The sequence below is a fragment of the Ostrea edulis genome, chromosome 8, assembly GCF_947568905.1.
Source record: "Ostrea edulis chromosome 8, xbOstEdul1.1, whole genome shotgun sequence".
Taxonomy (NCBI): domain Eukaryota; kingdom Metazoa; phylum Mollusca; class Bivalvia; order Ostreida; family Ostreidae; genus Ostrea; species Ostrea edulis.
Window position 1 is genome coordinate 21,485,861 of NC_079171.1, and position 7,702 is coordinate 21,493,562.

The 7,702-nt window shown below is 34.8% G+C and overlaps 1 long non-coding RNA gene across 1 annotated transcript; it reads right to left on the minus strand.

Annotated features, from left to right (window-relative positions):
- Positions 1 to 2,906: 2,906 nt before the first annotated feature.
- On the minus strand, positions 2,907 to 7,679 carry LOC130049457 (uncharacterized). Its single transcript, XR_008797967.1, has 2 exons — positions 6,035 to 7,679; positions 2,907 to 5,401 (listed from the first exon to the last, which is right to left on the minus strand). It is a non-coding gene; the product is annotated as an uncharacterized LOC130049457 (long non-coding RNA).
- Between the last annotated feature and the right edge of the window lie 23 nt (positions 7,680 to 7,702).

The window sequence follows — 7,702 nt, forward strand, 5'->3', positions numbered from 1 at the left end:
ACAGATGAGATAGTTGCAGTTATTAGTTTTGCAGGGATATTTTATAACTGCGACTTGTGAAACTCCCCGTATCTGAGCTATATATGCATAATTGACATCTGAGGTCTGAGCATGTTTTCCTTTAAAAGGGTGGGGTGGATGACAACTAAATGAGAGTCGGTGGGTTTAGCGTGGCGATTACACTTAATTTCCCCGTTTATAAATATGGCTGTGGTATCCAAAAATGTGTTATTGAAGGTAGAAATGTCCACATTAAACTTGATGGAATTATGGTAAGAGTTTGCCATCTGGTGGATGGATATTATATATATATCCAAATTGTGTTTTTAAAAAATCACAGTGTCCGATATAAAATATTAAAAGAAATCGAATAAACAGTACACAAAGTTAACATTTTAACGCAAGCGCTTTCATTTTATAATCCTCAGGCGTTAGAAAACTATTTTAAAATATAACGCCTGAGGATTATAAAATGAAAGCGCTTGCGTTAAAATTTTAACTTTGTGTACTATTTATTCTATTTCTTTTAATATATATATATATATATATATATATATATATATATATATATATATATATATATCTGATTTCTACATTAGGTAGACCATCCTATAAAATCTGGCTTAAGGGGACAATATACATTTCTCTAATCCTTGCACATTTCAAGAAACAAATAGCATTTCTTTTAGTAAAAGAGTACCAAATTTGCCCTTGTGCCAATGAATTCCACATAACGGTGAGCATAAAAAATATACAAAAAAATCGGTCTCCCTAATAATGTGTAATCCTTACGTATTCTTTAGGGAGACCAGTATATATAATTTGCAATATATGGCTTAAGTGGACCTTATATATAATTTGCAATATATGGCTTAAGTGGACCTTCATTTGTAATCTTTCTGCATAGTTTAGGGAGACCAATATATATTTTTGTGATTTAAGTTGACCATTGTTTCCTTGCAGTTTTTACCATTTCAGTTTAACACAGAGACAGAACGAATGGTTATGTGCTTATTTTTCACAGTTGCATCATATACAATGTAAACTAGATCTTGTTTTTAGTAAAAACAAATGTCTCCCTTGTTCCCCAAATTAATATTATACAGATTCAAACTATTTCTACTGTAACATTTACAAAAATGTTTGAATTATCATATATCCTGATGATAGGCACATCTCCAAGTGGTAATGAGGCAACATACAAAGATTCAAGGTTAAGTGATGAGCCATGTAGGAGAAGTTTTGCAATCTCCACCCCTCTTACAACAATTATATAATGTCCAAAAATAACTGGATCCTCATATCCTGACAATATGCACATCTTCATATGGTAATGAATCATTGTAAAATTTAATTTCAAGGCTATGTAATAAGCTTTCTAAGAGAAGTATTGATAAGCAATTCTACGTCCTTGATCCCACGAAATCCAGTGAAACTTTTAATGGACTTCAGATCCTGATGAAATGCACATTTTCAAGTGGAAATGAAGCATTGTACAAAGTTTCAGGGTGATGCAACTAGCAATATAGGAGGAAAGGCATTCACAAGCTATTTTATATCCTCCACCACTCTTAGATCCACTATAACGTTTTAAAAAATTAATGGATCTTCATTCCCTTCTAATATGCACATTTTCAATTAGCAATGAAACATTGTACAAAGTTTCAAGGTTATGCGTTAAGTGATTTATGAGGAGAAGCATTCATAAGCTACCACCCCTTTTAGATCCAATATAATTTGTACAAAAATAATTCCATCCTCATATACTGATGATATGGGCATTACAAAGGTAATGAAGCATTGTACAATATTTCAAGGCTATGCAATAATTGATGTACGAGAAGTGTTTACAAGCTATTTTATACCTTCTACTCCTCTTGGATCCACTATAAGTGTACAAAAATATATGGATCCTCATATACTGACACCATGCAAATCTTCAAAAGGTAATGAAGCATCTTACAAGGTTTCCAAGGCTATGTGATAAGTGATGTATGAGGAGAAAAGTTCGCAAGAGATTTTTTACCTTTCACCCCTCTTAGATCCACTATATCTTAGACAAAAATAATTGAATCATCAAATCCTGATGGTAGTTGCATCTTCAAATGGTAATGAAGCATTGTACAAAGTTTCAAGGCTATATGATAAGCCAACACAATCTATTTCATACCTCCCACCTCTTCGATCTACTACAACTTGCACAAAAATAATTGGATCCTCATATCCTGACGATATGCACATCTTCAAATGGTAATGAAGAATTGTACAAGGTTTCAAATCATCAGATAAGCAATATTGGAGGAGGAGTGTTCACAAGCTATTTTACACCTTCCACCCCGCTTAGATCCATTGTAACTTTTAGGAAAATAATTGGATCCTCACGTCTAGATAATATGCATATCTTTAAATGGCAATGAAGCATTTTGCAAAGTTTCAAGTCTATCCTATAAATAAGCCATATAGAAGGAGAAGTGTTTACAAGATTTTATGACAGACAGGTGGACAGAAAGTACAAAAACAATGTCTTCCCCTTGAAAATTGAATATAGGAGTTCCTGGCCTTGTGATATATACAATGTATATTGGCCTCTCATCAAGGCAGCTTCAGTAAGATTCTTGGTCTTAGTGCACACAAGTTTTCTCTTTCATGAATCTTTCAGACTTCATTTGCAGTCCTATTTCACTTCAAAAATATTTCTGTTGAATATTTGACCTTACCTAGTATTTCTAATTCATGTACAATAATTCTGAAAACCAATCATAAAATGATGACTTCTGTTGAAAAACAAGACAAACCACAGGAGAAGTTGTTGAGCAAAACTAAATTTAAATCTAGATTTTTCCTTTAACAGAACCTAGTTTCCTCAGGTTAATCTACATAAGTTGACAGAAAACAAATCATACAGCAACATTTTAACATTTATTGAAACAATCTCCCAGTATTTAAGACATTATTGCAATTTAAAAAGTAACTATGATTTCTCAGAGATGTACATAAAGCATTTTAAGAATTCATGACAACATGATTATATTATTTAAAGTGAAATTTAAATGAGTATCCCCACCTGTAGGTAGGTTACAGCATGTTCATGAAAGGTCCAAGAGGACCTGATGCTCTACTGACATATGCAGAAATAATTAAATTCTTAAAATTTACTTAGGCATAGCATTAACTTTGTTCCTTGGGACTTGTCCACATAAGAATTGGGACAAACTACATCAGGGGATCATTGAGGGCAGGTTTCATCAAAATCCAGCTGGTATCTTAGGAGAAAATGCAATAACATACTCTTTTGAATGTGACCTCTTACTGGGCCCCTAAGGATGGATTTTTTTTAGGACCAACTACAACACTAGGGGATCATTCTTGGTCAGTTTCAACAAAATCCAACCAATAACATAGGAGGATGCCATCATTACTTTTTGGGTGTGGTCCCTGATTGGGCTTGTAGGGGTAGGACACCCATGATAATTCATTAGCACCAACTAAAGCACTAGACGATTATTCTGAGTAAGTTTCATCAAATTCCAACTAATAACCTGGGAGATGTGATTACCCTTACTTGGCCCCTACAGTCAGACACCTATGAAAATTCATAAGGATCAACTAGACCACCAGATGATCAATCTGGGAAAGTTTCTCCAAAATCCAACCAAAAACCTGAGAAAAGATTCAATGACAGATTTATTAAGGGGTTGCCTCTTACTTTGTCAGACTGGGTCAAGAGCCCCATGAAAATTCATAAGGACAAACTACACCACTAGGGGATTATTCTGCGAAAGTTTTATCAAAATCCAGCCAATGACATAGAAGGAGATGCAATAATAATCTTTTTTGGGGATGGCCATTAACTGGGTCAATTCCTATGAAATTCATAAGAACAAATAATCTTCTAGGGGATCAATTTGCATAAGTTTCATCAAAATCGAACCAAATACCTAGGAGTAGGAAATGGGACAACAAACTTGAGGTGCCTAATGGGATCCCTAGAGGTCTGACCCCGATAAAAATTCATTAGGACCAACTACACCATTAGAGGATTATGCTGTATGTTTTATCAACATCCATCCATTGCCTTAGGAGAACTTTTGGGGTGGCCCTTAAATAGGCCCATAGGGAACGGACCCCCATGAAAATTTATAAGGTCTAATTAGACCAATAAGGGAAAATTCTGGGTATGTTTCATCAAAACACAACCAAAAACCTAGGAGAAGTTGTGATACCAAACTTTTTAGGGCTTGGCCCCTAAGTGGGAACTGGAGTTCTGACCCCCATAAAAATTTATAAAACCAACTAGACCACTTGGGGATTATTCTGAGTAAGTTTTATCAATATCCAACCAATAATGTAGGAAGAGATGCAATAACAATTTTTTTAGGGTTCACCCTTACTAAGCCCTTAGGGGTAGGACCACCATGAGAGCTTATTTGAACCAATCACACTAGTCAGGTATCATTCATAGTAAGTTTCCTCAAAATGCAACTTATAACCTAGGAGAAGAGGCAAATAACAAACTTTTTGGGATGTGGCAGTTAACTGGGTCCCTGAGGGTCAGACCCCTATGAAAATTTAAGACCAACTAAACTACTAGGGAATCATTCTAGGTAGGTATGATCAAAATCCATTCATTACCTCATGCTATTACAAGTTTTAAGGGTGTGGCCCCTTATTCGACCCCTAGGGGTCAGAACCCAATAAAATTGGATTTGTACCATCTAGACCACTACCAGCTCATTTTATGAGTTTTATCAAAATCTGTTCCATGTAAAGAACCTTAAGTTTACAGATGGATAGACGACAGGGTATCACATAAGCTCAGTAGAGCTATAAACTGTAAAATATAAGTATTCATTCAGGCCAGTGACCTTGACCTTTTGACCTCAAAGACATAGACCATGTCTCAATTCAAGCTTTAACCCTTATGCTCAAAGAATAAAAAGGAAAGTGACATTCAGAAATCTTGGAAACTAGGGGATCATTCTTGTTCAGTTTCATCAAATTCCAATCAATGACCTAGGAGGAAATGTGATGACTTTTTAAGTCATGGCTCCTTAGGGGTTGAACTCCATAAAATTCATTAGAACCAACTAAATCACTAGGAAATCATTCCGGTAAAGTCTCATGCAAATCTTCTCGTTAACTTAGAAGGAAATGTGATGACAAGAAATGACAACAGATGGACAGACAATAGGGTAATGTATCAGCTTCAACTGTAGATCTAAAATCTGTTTATTGCTTTTACTTTGTTCCTGACATTTTTGTCATGGATGTTGCTGTTTTTGTTCTCACAGTCTGTCATTAAATAGCTTTGTTCTGACTTTGGTGTATTGTTCATGTGCAGTTAAACCTCTGATGCTCTGTAAGTTAGTTGTTGCGAGAAATTGAAGAATGGCCTCTTTGCCTACAAAAGAAACCAAAGATGTCCTATAAACATTTAATTCCAAATTATTTTTAATGAAAACAAGGAATCTGTGAGCCAATGCTCACTAGTGATACCCCCGCTCTAAACGTCCAAGTTCTCAGCAAACAGGAAGTTGTCCAATGGATCTGAAAATGCATCCCTAAATACATCATACCTATATAAATCTTCATGCAAAATATCAGTAGCCTGTGATGTATAGTTGCTGAGAAATATGTTACGAAAAATGTTGTATCTGACCACTGCATACGAAAAATTCTAAGTTTTCGGCAAACAGGAAGTAGATGTCCGATGGATCTGAAATTGCATCTCACAATACATCTCATCCATATAAAGCTATGTACAAAATTCTAAGATGTTAAGTTGTATAATTTTTGAGATATGGCAAACAGAAAGGTGTTACAGATGGAATGATGGACAGACGGATGGAATGACACACAAGGGTAAAACAGTATACCCCCTATCCTTGTGGGGGTATAATTAGCCCTTAATCACAACCTTGGTAAACTAAGGGAGATCATAATAAAATTCATTACGATCTTATCTCACAACCTTCATGTAATCATTTCCATTCTATATATATTTACATTACATGTATTCATTACAAATGCTTACTTTGCAGTGGTCTCTCATTTGTGGAGCAGATGGCAGTCTGATATACAAAGTCCCTAAAATGATTTCTTACAATAATGCTATCTTCTCTTGACCATTTCACTACAACAAAAAGTATGATTTTATATTAACTGTAAATGCATTATAATTTGAACACCAAAACGAAATAATGTGTCTTCCAAAATATGAAAGTTATGTCTTTTTAAATGTTGCCATCTAGCTTGTCTAACATTACAAATCTGTTTTATGGCTGTTGGTGGTTGTGTTGATTTTACTGGTGTAAACCAGCAAGAAGCAATAACAGTACAACACAGTGAGATGGATGGGGCAAAGCTGTATTTTCTTGAGAAGCTTTACTGAAAATAGTTACTTTGGTTTCATTAATATTCCCGGTCATGGAATTCCATGGTTTTCAGTAGGTGCTTCGGTTCAAGCAAAGATGCTTAGATTCTAGGATATTTGAATTCATGGATGAATGTTTTATATTTAACATATATAGGTAATCATAACATTTCGTTGAACATTTGAATTCATGTATGAAGTCAACAACAAAATCCACGAAAATTGATGATCGACAAAAAATGATGAAACTACAGTAAGTCTTTCTGAGAAGACAATTTGTTTGTTTCCCTACTGCTCATCTCCTCAAGAATTCCTTGTACTGACCCATAATACAATTATCATTCACTTTAACAATGATTATTAAAATCTAACAATTCAAGGACAGTAACTTTGAAAAGACAAATACCATCAACTTTAAAACAATTTTGACCTTCATCTTTGCTCAATATACTTTTGCACTAAATGTAAATCCAACATATCACATTCTGATATTTCATCTGAAGTTAAAAGTGGTGGAATTAAAATTTTCAAGGGCAGTATTTCTAGTATAATATGTCATCAAAGTCAAACTTGTCCTCTGTATTTGCTTTGTTTTTATGAGATTATTGATTGTTTATCTCCACACTCAACAATTTTTCAGCTACATGTATATAATGGCATCCATGTTTTTATTGGTATTCTCACATAATGTCATCCATGTTAAATATATCCATGTTCTAATTTAAATGAAGGTGTGATGTCTTGTTTACACATTTAATAAAGTGCACCGCCACGGCACATGATACGCCCGTCACATATTGTTAACAGTATAGATTGTACCCATTAAAACATTCTTTTTTTATATCACCTTAATTAAATGTCACAGTGACCTTAAAGTAGGATGCGACACACCTTCTACCTAAGATGCATTAGTTGACCAATTTTGGTGATTCTAGGTCTAGGTCTAATAGTTTTCAAGTTATGAGCCGGACAAGTTTTTGCCATATATGGCCATATCTTCTTAATGAAAAGTCACAGTGACCTGGTTTTAATGTGCGACACACCTTCTACCCAAGATGTATCTACAGACAAAGTTTGATGATTCTAGGCCCTGTAGTATTTAAGTTACGGGTCGGACACGAAAAAGCTAACAGACGGACGGACATGAACGCCATACCAAATACGTCCCGTCTTAGGAGGGGCGTATAAAAATGTTAACTGCAGTTGTACTCAAGCCAGAGACCTTGCCCTTTGAGAAGCAGTAACAAAAGTAATACAGTTCTGGATGAATGGACAGTTAAAAGATGATAGAACATGGAATGACACCTCAATGGCTTCGGTTTATAAGCA